This window comes from Palaemon carinicauda, chromosome 14 (genome assembly GCF_036898095.1).
Source record: "Palaemon carinicauda isolate YSFRI2023 chromosome 14, ASM3689809v2, whole genome shotgun sequence".
Lineage (NCBI taxonomy): Eukaryota > Metazoa > Arthropoda > Malacostraca > Decapoda > Palaemonidae > Palaemon > Palaemon carinicauda.
Genome location: NC_090738.1, coordinates 4,536,865 through 4,549,336, shown reverse-complemented (window position 1 = coordinate 4,549,336; position 12,472 = coordinate 4,536,865). Strand labels below are relative to the sequence as shown.

Below are 12,472 nucleotides of genomic sequence, written 5' to 3'. Positions count from 1 at the left end.
GTGCATTACCAACACTCCCCCCCTCTCTCTCTCTCTCTCTCCCCTTTTGGTCTTGAACAAGCAATAGAAATCAACACATGAAATAACATCAGACTACCATCAGAAGACTTTTTCCACAGGGGAATTTAATCTATTTTGAAATTTATTGTAACTTCAGTCATTGATTATGTTTAAAACAATGTTCAGTATATAGGTTTTGTTGCTTATGTGCAATTAAAAACATCCCCTAAATAATGACCCACACAATTGGCGTATGCAGCACATCCACGTAGCAATTGCCAGAATAGAGGAGCAGTAAAAACCCCTTAGAGGGTTGTGATGTGAATCAGATACTGTAATTATGATACTTTAATTTCACACCATTTACACAAACCATATATTTTTCCAAGTAGATATCTTGCGTTTATTATATATTTCTGACCTTTACTATTGTTTCTCCACCCAAAAACCAAGTTTTCCACCAAGGTCCCCATAATTGTTGTAAAATGTTATTTTTATAATAAAATAAATTTTTGAATATACTTACCCGGTGATTATATAAGCTGCAACTCTGTTGCTCGACAGAAAACTCTACGTAAAAAATCCGCCAGCGATCGCTATGCAGGTAGGGGGTGTACTTCAACAGCGCCATCTGTCGTGCAGGTACTCAGTACTCAATGTAAACAAAGAACTTAATTTTCTCCTCGGTCCACTGCGTCTCTATTGGGGAGGAAGGGAGGGTCCTTTAATATATAATCACCGGGTAAGTATATTCAAAAATTTATTTTATTATAAAAATAACATTTTTCAATATTTAACTTAGCCGGTGATTATATAAGCTGATTCACACCCAGGGGGGTGGGTAGAGACCAGCAATAAATGTTTACATTATTATGAGCTAAGGATTTTTTATTTCATTTTAGCAGTTATCAAAATAACAAACTTAAAATAAATAAGTACCTGGTAAGGAAGTCGACTTGAACAATTACTCTGCCTTTTTAAGTACGTCTTCCTTACGGAGCCTCGCGATCCTCTTAGGATGCTGAGCGACCCCTAGGAGCTGAAGTATCAAGGGTTGCAACCCATACAACAGGACCTCATCAAAACCTCTAATCTAGGCGCTTCTCAAGAAATGACTTTGACCACCCGCCAAATCAAGTAGGATGCGAAAGGCTTCTTAGCCTTCCGGACAACCCAAAAACAATAATAAAACATTTCAAGAGAAAGATTAAAAAGGTTATGGAATTAGGGAATTGTAGTGGTTGAGCCCTCACCCACTACTGCACTCGTTGCTACGAATGGTCCCAGAGTGTAGCAGTTCTCGTAAAGAGACTGGACATTCTTAAGATAAAAAGACGCGAACACTGACTTGCTTTTCCAATAGGTTGCGTCGATTATACTTTGCAGAGATCTATTTTGTTTAAAGGCCACGGAAGTTGCGACAGCTCTAACTTCGTGTGTCCTTACCTTCAGCAAAGCTTGGTCTTCCTCATTCAGATGGGAATGAGCTTCTCGTATTAACAGTCTGATAAAATAGGATAAAGCATTCTTTGACATAGGCAAAGATGGTTTCTTAACTGAACACCATAAAGCTTCAGACGGGCCTCGTAAAGGTTTAGTTCGTCTTAAATAGAACTTAAGAGCTCTTACAGGGCATAAGACTCTTTCTAGTTCATTTCCAACCATACGATAAGTTTGGAATATCGAACGATATTGGCCAAGGCCGAGAAGGCAGCTCGTTTTTGGCTAGAAAACCAATTTGTAGAACATGTAGCCGTTTCGGATGAGAATCCGATGTTCTTGCTGAAGGCATGAATCTCACTGACTCTTTTAGCTGTGGCTAAGCATACCAGGAAAAGAGTCTTTAAGGTGAGATCTTTCAGGGAGGCTGATTGTAGCGGTTCGAACCTGTCTGACATAAGGAATCTTAGTACCACGTCTAAATTCCAACCAGGTGTAACCAAACGACGCTCCTTCGTGGTCTCAAAAGACTTAAGGAGGTCCTGTAGATCTTTATTGTTGGAAAGATCTAAGCCTCTGTGACGGAAGACTGATGCCAACATGCTTCTGTAACCCTTGATAGTGGGAGCCGAAAGAGATCGTTCTTTCCTCAGATATAAGAGGAAGTCAGCTATTTGAGTTACAGAGGTACTGGTCGAGGATACGGATACTGACTTGCACCAGTTTCGGAAGATTTCCCACTTCGATTGGTAGACTCTAAGGGTGGATGTTCTCCTTGCTCTAGCAATCGCTCTGGCTGCCTCCTTCGAAAAGCCTCTAGCTCTCGAGAGTCTTTCGATAGTCTGAAGGCAGTCAGACGAAGAGCGTGGAGGCCTTGGTGTACCTTCTTTACGTGTGGCTGACGTAGAAGGTCCATCCTTAGGGGAAGTGTTCTGGGAACGTCTACTAGCCATCGAAATACCTCGGTGAACCATTCTCTCGCGGGCCAGAGGGAAGCAACTAGCGTCAACCTTGTCCCTTCGTGAGAGGCGAACTTCTGCAGTACCTTGTTGACAATCTTGAACGGAGGGAATGCATATAGATCTAGATGTGACCAATCTAGGAGAAAGGCATCTATATGAACTGCTGCTGGGTCCGGGATTGGTGAGCAAAATATTGGGAGCCTCTTGGTCATCGAGGTTGCGAAGAGATCTATGGTTGGCTGGCCCCAGGTGGCCCAAAGTCTCTTGCATACATCCTTGTGGAGGGTCCATTCTGTTGGAATTATTTGTCCCTTCCGACTGAGACAATCTGCCATGACATTCAAGTTGCCTTGGATGAACCTCGTTACTAGTGATATGTTTAGACCTTTTGACCAGGTGAGGAGGTCCTTTGCGATCTCGTACAACGTCAGAGAGTAGGTCCCTCCTTGCTTGGAGATGTACGCCAAAGCCGTGGTGTTGTCCGAGTTCACCTCCACCACTTTGCCTTGAAGGAGAGACCTGTAGCTTTTCCAGGCCAGACGTACTGCCAGTAGCTCCTTGCAGTTGAAATGCATTGTCCTTTGACTCGAGTTCCATAATCCCGAGCATTCCCGACCGTCTAATGTCGCACCCCAGCCTACGTCCGATGCGTCCGAGAAGAGAACGTGGTTGGGAGTCTGAACAGTCAGGGGAAGACCCTCTCTTAGGTTGATATAGTCCTTTCACCAAGTCAGACAAGACTTTATCTTTTCGGAAACCGGGATCGAGACCGCTTCTAGCGTCTTGTCCTTTTTCCAGTGAAAAGCTAGATGGTATAGAAGAGGAAGGATGTGTAGTCTTCCTAGTGACACAAATTGATCCACGGATGACAGCGTCCCTGCCAGACTCATCCACAGCCTGACTGAGCAGCATTCCTTCTTCAGCATCTTCTGGATGGATAGCAGGGCTGGGGGCTGATCGTCTTGTTCAGCAACGTCCTCATCAGAGGGTTCCTCATCCGAAACTGATGAGGAAACGGCAACGGAGTGGGCAACGTCTGACTCGCTGAATCCGGTCGCACTGGCTGGATGCGTGACGGAGCCGGACGCAATATCATGGAACTGCTGCACAGTCTGTGAACTGTCAACAACCATGGGTGCGCGAGGAAGCACAGCGTCAACCCGAAACTGTCTAGACCGTCTGGGTTGTGCAGTCAACACCCTACCGGGTTGCTGAGGTTGACGCACTGCGTCACAACAAGTCACCTCTGCTGGTTGTTGAACGTCCTGAACGTCAACAACCACCTCCGAGCGTCGCTTAACGTCAACGTGCGGCTGGCAACCCACACTGGGTCGCATCGGTGGAGGAACCACCTCAACTGGCAGACGCGAGTAGGTTACCTCAGCGTCAACAGGGCGCACAACCGACCGGTTGGAAAGTTGTTGGCCAGAAGGTTCTTCTCCGCATTTAAGCCCTCTATCAAGGACGCAAGCTTGGACTGCATGTCTTGCAGCAAAGCCCATTTAGGGTCTACGGGAGCAGGTGTGGCAACAGACGGGGTTAGCGACTGAGGCGGAACCGTTTACCATCCCTGAAAGCCTTGTTATGCGTGACATAATAGTACAGCAAAACTTCAAAGGCTCGACAACAGCTGAGAAGTTGACCTGTAAACAACTTGGAGCGTCTCCTGGCTAGGCGCCAGGGAGCGTCTACCAGAATTGAGAAGTCTATCTGGGCAGAGGCATGAACTCCCAAGCCGAGAACTTCTCTCGTGTCATATCAGACTCTCGCTCTATAAACCAGTTTAAAAGAAGGGAAAGCAAAGGCTGTATCCCCCAAACTCCTCCTGGTGAAAAACCAGTCGCCTAGCCAACGTAACGCTCTCTAGGAGAGCGAGAGAGCACTAGCTTAAAAACAACGGCTTCGAAGTAGCTAGGCCTAGTGTAAGTTCTGACGTTTAGGCGAACGAGGAGCAGCAGTTACAAGATCCGGACGAAGATCCTTAAAAAAATCATCATGATTTAATTAAAGTCCATAGGAGGCTAAGCAGCTTAAGGCTCCTCTCCATCTGACAGAGTCCTCAAGGGAATATCAGTAGGAGGGAGAACAGCAACTTCCTCATCTACAGGAACCTTGTCCGATAAAAGCTGAGTCTCTCACTGGTGCATTAGTAGCGGACCAGAACGCAACGTCATGTAACTGCTTGACAGTCTGTGAACTGTCAACAACTGAACTGTCAACCACAACAGGTGCGTGAGGACGTACAGCGTCCACTCGAGACTGCTTTGACTGCCTAGACTGAGCAGTCAAAACAACTCTAGAATGCGGAGGTTGACGCACAGCGTCAAAACAAGTCAACTCCGATTGTTAGTGAACGTCTAGAACGTCAACAGGAGCATCAGCCAGTGGCCTAACGTCCAAATGCGGCTGAAAAACCACACGAGACCGCATCGAGTGTGGTTCTAAACAACCTGACTGACGTGACTAAGCTACGCCAACGTCAACAGTAAGCACAAAGGAACGTTAGGTTGGCTGAAAGCCAGGATATCGAGGAGATAAACGGCTAGACTCAACGGACTAATCGACAGAATAGTCTTCCATAAGGGAGGCAAGCATATACTGCATGTTTTGCCATACAACCCCTTAAGGATCAACGGAAATGGTTGTGGTAATAGACGAGGGTAACGTCTGTGACCGCAACACTTTGCCTACAAAAAAAGACTTTCGGAGTCTGTGTTACGCTTTTGTTAGGCGGCGAGCAGTTATCCGATGACTGCATAGGGTCAGAGCTGTCCTAATGGCTGTAACCAGGACGCTGGACCTGTCCTGAAAGGACTGACTTTCGCTTAAGGGCTTCGAAACCTTGTGACAGGTTTCTTATGCGAAAAGCCTACGGATGCCGAGGAGAAACAACGTCTCTCTCGTCTTATGGTAGGGGAGATCTTGGTAAGAAACACCCGATACCATAGAGGGAAAACGTCTGTTCGTTGGTCAAGGCCTCTCGAACCCATAAGTCTTTTGACATTACTTCTCCCCTGGGCTTGGGAGATTGCAAGAGGTCCCGGACTAGGTGAACGACAGGCACGAACAGACGAACCCTCGGACGCAACACTGTAACACTTTGCGCCTCGGACGCAACACTGTAACACTTTGCGCATATCACTTTATCACTTCGATTTTCTGTTTTGCACTTATTTCTACCTGAAACACGCAATTCTACCCTTCATTAAAAGGTAGTAATTGCGAAATTAGTCGTATAATGCAAGCTCATAATACCAGCAAAAATCAGAAAACATATTTTAAGATAAAAAGAAAAATCAGTGGCTGGGAAAGAGACTAAACACTAGTTCATATAACTACGTTTTCAATCTCTCACCGCACATAGCCTGGGGACGAGAATAAAAACCAAAAAACGTTTTATCCTTCCTCCCCGTACAGAGACTAGGGACGAGAGTAACACGAGAACAACGTTACCCGCTTGAACGGAACGTTTTCTCTCCTCTCTCTCCCTCCGTCTCTATCTCTCTCTCTCTTTCTCTCTTGATTTCGCACCTAAGAGAAGAGCCCAATTATATATCGTCAAAAAAACATGTTATTTGACTAAAGGAAAAAACTGAAAGGTTTTTCAAATAAAAAGTTCCTTTAAATTAGAATTTAAAACATTTAAGCTAAGAAAGAATGAACAAAACGTCAGAATCGATTTACTCTTACTGCAAAGTGAAACCGTGATACACTCTCTCTCTATCGTAACGATAGAGCGCATGTTGAACGTCCTGAACGTCAACAAATGCGTAGCATAAAAAACTAAACGTTAGTTCATCTTTGAAAACAGTACGAAGACTATCAAAGAAATTCTTTCATAAAATATACATTTAAAAAGTTTTAAATCCTTTAAAAGCTAAAGACGATATAAAGGGCTCAATGTTGATTAACTTCGGTTTCCAAGTTAGGACCGCCTACTCTCAGGAAAGGTCTATATAAACAAAGCATTAAAATTTATTTTATATGTTTATAAAAAATGGAAAGTTAATCGAAGAGGCCTAATAAAGGCGGAGAGATATAAAATATATAGAGGAAAATCTATAACGTGATAAGATAATTACTAAAAGCCTAAACACACTTCCGTCTAAGGGAAGGGTCGGCCATTTAAAAGTGAAAGAAAGTCCATACTCTCTTTGTCACCATAATTAAATCTATCCAAAACGAGTTCAAGTTTTGAGATGAAGATAAAACACCTGCATAGCGAAAGCTCAAAACTAGAAAAGTGTACTTCACCAATAGTTGTGAAAACAAATCCAGTTAGCAACAGCGAATTAGTAGGTCTTGCCGGTAGCCCGACAGAGAGAAAATTGAGTTCTTTGTTTACATTGAGTACTGAGTACCTGCACGACAGATGGCGCTGTTGAAGTACACCCCCTACCTGCATAGCGATCGCTGGCGGATTTTTAACGTAGAGTTTTCTGTCGAGCAACAGAGTTGCAGCTTATATAATCACCGGCTAAGTTAAATATTGAAAACTCATGAATGGGTGTTTTGCCCCAATATTCATGGTCAGAAATGGATAAAACACAAGATAATGAGTAGGAAAAATATGGTTAATGTATTTGACTAGAAATTAAGGTATCATATATTTATTTAACACTGTATACTCCTACTAAAACTCGATTGAACTCCATATTGTAATTCGGTGGTAAAGAATAAATTAAGATACTGTAAATACTTCCATTAAAATCCCCTTTTACTAAGTTTCTTTCAGTAGCCATGACACAGAAACCAGGAAAACATTTCAGAATTGATTTCCCACTTTCTGGTACTCATTTGTAACCTCAAATCACGGAAACAGGTCCTCTCATACCCGACACACTTTATCGAGTGACTTTTTACCATAGTTGAACTTTTGAAAAGAGGGTTTTCAGTAATAATATCCGCTAAACTGAAAAATATAGATTTCCCCCAATTATTTGCATCTGAATAGTTTGCAAAATTGTAGAATACTGTAGAACAATACCTTAAATTGTTTACAGTATAGAAAATAACACTGTTTTACAATGTACTTTGTGGTGTTATGAACGTTCTTGATAATGACTTCTTGCAGAAATCCTCAGTTCTTGAATTATGGTGGGTTGACTACCATAAACTGAAAAGCAATGGCTTTGTGCTAGGTATTGTCATAGATAATGTTTGGAATGCCTTAAACTATATCGTGTACCAGTCTCATTGTATATTTAAATGAAAATTTTTAAACTGTTTTCACTCATCATCATCATAAAAAACCAGATATCATAAAAAATAACTGTTACCATTATCAAAAACCAATAATAGTGATGAATCACAATCAAAACACTGGAGCTGTTGATTGCAAGACTTCCAGACGCATAGAAAATATGACTTTTTAATCCTATTTTCTAAGAAGTACTGTAATTCATAGCCGTGCTCATCGTACAGTACTACAAAAACCTCTTTAATTGATCCTATTTACCTTTATATTAGTATGCAAAATTAACACTAATTATTTAAGGGTTTTTATTGCGACGTAACTCGCAATTCAACATTATTTCATTAACATGTTTCCCTAAGTGCGTTAGCCCTGTGGCCTAGTATTTTGGTGTTTTGAATATCAAATTAATCACTTGGTTCAACCTGATTTTACCTCTGGTGTTGGCTTGCATCGCTAGCAATTTAATGCTAATTCACTGAACCTCTGTTCTGGCAACTGGTAAAAAATTAATCGCATTTCTATTATGGTAATTTACAATGTTGTATAATTGACTGATTAAGACATTTGCGTACAAACTAAAAGGAGTGAAACACACTCAATAAGGGGACAAGTTGAAAAAATGACAACTTCGTAGATAATTTGTATTTCTCCTAACGATACAAACCTTAGCTATTTATTTAGGGGTATTACTTTCTGCGAAGCTGAAATGACGAGCCATTCAAATTTAGCGAGGGTTAACTACCCACACCGCTAGTTAGCGGGGGGGGGGGGGGGGGGGGGGGTGGCAGCTTGAGCACTCCCACTCACACATCGGTGATTTAGCTCACTTTGCTTGGAGGTAGGACTACAAGGGGATAGGGCTGGCGGGCAAGTTTGTATAAATAGCTAAGGTTTGTATCGTCAGGAGAAATACAAATTATCTACGAATTTGTCATTTATTCCGTAACTGGAATACAAACCTACGCTATTTATTTAGGGGTGACTCACCCATTAGGAAGGGTGGACGTCCCTGCCAATCTGGCTTTTGGCTTTACCCGGGGGCTCCTTATCTGAGTATGTTAGTACTCAAAATAAGGAGTCCCTGCGCCTAGCTAAAACCTTGCTACGCAAGCTGTGTTGAGATATTTAGAAGTGTGACCGTCTAGGTAAAGTTATTCCGAGTCTTTTTGTAGGAAAAACTGTTGTAACCAAGACTTTCCCAATACCACCTCACCAGGGTATGGGGATGCAACAGTATTAGCTTAATACTAGGTACACAAGGGAACATGGTTTAACTGCAGTGGTTTGAGGTCAGCTTCTGCAGAGAACCCAGGATGTTGCTTTCCACAAGAGAGGGGAGGATGAAGAAAAGAATAAGAGCCAGTCAAATCTTTTCATTCACGCAGACTAAAACCGGGTAACAGTGCTCCCAACCTTCTGCTACTTGTCCAATAAGAAGCTTGAGGTATACAGCCAGCTGTTGTGCAGCCACCACAGGACCAATAGAAATCGTATTGAGTTCCTGTGGATTACATCTTGCAGGAGAAAGGTTGAGAAAATCACCTGGAGCATTCACACCCTTGCTTGTAACACCTGCATCAAGAGTAATCTGCTTAGAAGGGCCAGGGGCATAGCTATGCCCCTGACATCGTTAGTCGACATGTTGGATGAGGATCTGGATTCAGGACGTAATTGATGACTCTGTGAATCCAGCAGATGATGTTTTGGTGATCCTCCTTTTGTCTCTCCCAATGCTGATGACAAGAGAAGGGACCCGGGTGGATCGTCGCCGTTCTCTTTAGGTAGAATCTCATACCTTACCCTGGGTACAGTAACAGATGATCTAGATCGTCAGTTACCGAGTGGAGCCTTGCGTAGGATCCGTCACCACTGGAGACTGTGTCTGGCGACATACTCGGGGACGAAACTGAACGTTGCCTTTCACCCTTCTCATTAATGGCCGATGTCGAAAGAGAGACCATGAAGTTCCTTGACTAGTATGGCCGCTGTCAAAGTGTGTAGGAACACTGTCTACTAAACCAGGTGAAAATTTGTTGCCTGGTGAAGTGGAACATAAGGAGGTCTCCTTAGAGACCGGAGAACTTGAACTATGTTCCAAAAGGAAGGTCTCAATTCCGACTGGGAAAAGGCAAGTTGTAAGTCCGTATGAGTTTGGAAAGATCTAGCGATGAGAGGATGTCCCTTCCTCTCAGTTTGAAGGTGAGGCTCAAGGTTGAGTGATCGTCTTTACTTGTTGAAAATGAAAAGGGGGGTCTTTTCCTCTTGCATATACTGTACTCAAGGATTCCGCTACTGCTCAAATAAAGCTCGAGCGGAGAGATACGCTTTCCCATGACACCAACCACAAAAGACGTTATACTGCCTGGTAGACATGCTGAGGAATTCCTCAGATATCTAGACAACCTTTTCGCAACTTATTGCGAAAAGCCTCTGTGAGAGAGGAGGTACTGGGTAGTCTCCAGGTGTACAATCATAGCAAAGCTATAGCTTGTGGTAGATGTCAAAGTGTGGTTGTCTGTGACATGGACAGGGTTCTCTTGGAGGCTCTATCAGGAGTTGCAGAAGGTTTGGAAACCGTTCTGCGTAATGCCACAGCGGAGCTATGAGAGCCCTTGAGAGGCTGACCGATGTTCTAGCCTTCTTGAGTACGCTTCTCCAGACAAAACAGGGACGAGACGTAAACACCAATGTTGTTCCCACCGTTGTTGGCATGCTTCTTGCCAGAGAGCCTTGGGGTCTAGGACTGGGGAGCAGCGGAAGCCTGAGGTTCAGGGGCGTTTCAAACAGATCCCCAGTTGGAGAACCCCGTAAACTTAGGACTTTGTCGGCTAAATGGTGATCCAAAGACCATTCAGTACACCTTATCTGAGATGCTGTGAAAAGATTGTCGGTGAGCACACTCCTCTAGTCTGGAATGAAGCGGGCTGATAGTAGTACCGAAAGGACTTTGGCCCATCTTAGTATTTATACTGCTAGATAGGAAGAGGCTGCGAGCAAGTTCCTTCTAGCTTGTCGCTGTGAGCCTCTATGTGGTGTGTGGTGTTGTCGCTCATCACACACTGAGTGGCCCGTTAGGAACTGATGAGGCTGTTGAAGGACCGGAAAGTTGGCCTTCATCTCTTAAGAGATTTAAATGAAGGTACTTCCGGACTCTTTCCAGAAAGCTGAGGTTGTGTGGTGCAGCACTATGGTCCCTCCTCCCTTCTTTTGATGTGTCTATGCACAGCATCAAGTCCAAGGGGTGGGGAAGGATGAGAGGGTTATACCACTCTGTGACTGACACCCATCCCTTGAGGTTCGTCCAAACTTCTGGTCCCATGAGGGTTAGAATGTCTGGGGGATTGAAGGCCCAATTCCAATCAGACTCAAGTCACTCTGGGCTGGGAGTTCTCGTTTTGAGAAAGGGTCTTGTGACTTTCTACGCCTGTCTTTGATGAGAAGGTTTTGTAGAGATTGGTGTCTAGAATCATTCCCAGATACATCAGTCTTCTGAAAGGGAAGTAGGGAAGACTTTCACAGGCTTACTTTGATCACTGGATCTTGGTAAAAAGATTTCAGAAGTTCCGGTGCTAATGCAAAGTTACAACCGAGTTTGCTAAGGTCAGTCAGTCATCCAGAAACGGAGGAGACAGAAGCCGATCCAGGACGGGTGTAGTGGAAAGACCGAAGCATAGTGCCCTGAACGAGTGTTTCTTGTTTGTCTAGACTGAATCTTCAATCCTTCCTAGATGGATGGTTTGGGCCTGGAAGTATGCGTCCTTTCGTTCCAGCATGCAAATGAAGACCTGAGGTCTTAGCCCTTGTCCGAACTCCAATAGGGTGTGGACATCGACCAAATGGGACAGCTCCTTGCGGATCCTTTCACATGGGAGATTGTTGACGCTGGGGTCTTGACTCGTGGTGTAAAGGATGAGACGCGATACCGTGTAAGGATTCTTCCCTGGAGAGAACTCCTTCAACTGATAGAAGTAAGGCAACACTTAACCCTACCATGCGCCCTGATGGGATTGATGCTATTCCTTAGAGCAGCATCAGTCTGGCGAATATTAATCATTGGTTAACGGCTGGGTATCGTGGTTACTGTCCAGTTGGAAAGTGCTCGCAAGTAGTCACCTGTCGACAAGCCGCTGATGAGGGTTGTCGATCGTTTGTCGATAACTTTAGTGGATTGGTGTGATGGCGAACGGCCAGTAGCGAGAAGTGTGTTGTATGACTTCTGATCTAGGGAACCACAGGCAGAAGTTGACTAGTAAGTCCGAGTCACAAACTGCTGGCGAATTGTCGATGATTGGTGATTCGGCGATCTGTGAGCCAAAGATGGTAACCGACAGGCAGATGAAGACTGTCTGGTCAGTCAGCCAAGGAAGGTTGGTGATGGTGAGCCATTGATGATCAGCGATCGATCGCGGACCGGTGATCGGTGAGCTAAAGATTAGCAAACTGACGATTGGCTAGTCTGAGATCAGCAAGCTGACAATTGACTGGTCAGAGATCAGCGAGCTGAGGTCGATGATCGAAGAAAGATGAGCTGCCCATCGGCGATCTAGTGATCAGCAAGCTGATGACTGGTTATTGACTAGCAATCAGTGATCGGCATGCTAGAGATCGTTAGCAATTGGAGAGACTAGAGGTCAATGATCAGAGAGAGATGAGCTAGCAATTGGTGATCTGGTGATCGGCGAGCTAGCGATCAGCAAACAGTGATCTAGTGATCAATCGGTTACTGATTTCTTGTTTGCTGACGATGGTACTGTCAAGAAAAAAAACTCCTGAAAGAGAAAGGGACAAAGGGTTCCCTGTGAGGAGTCTCGACCGATGGTAGATGCGTTTGATTCCCCTTGGAAGATGGAATCTTCGGGATCTTGAACTCTTC

At 44.1% G+C, this 12,472-nt stretch overlaps 1 protein-coding gene across 6 annotated transcripts in view; it reads right to left on the bottom strand.

The window, feature by feature from the left end:
* Window positions 1-12,472, bottom strand: part of Mical (Molecule interacting with CasL) — a 442,383-nt gene that overhangs the window by 405,868 nt on the left and 24,043 nt on the right. The window lies entirely within an intron of this gene.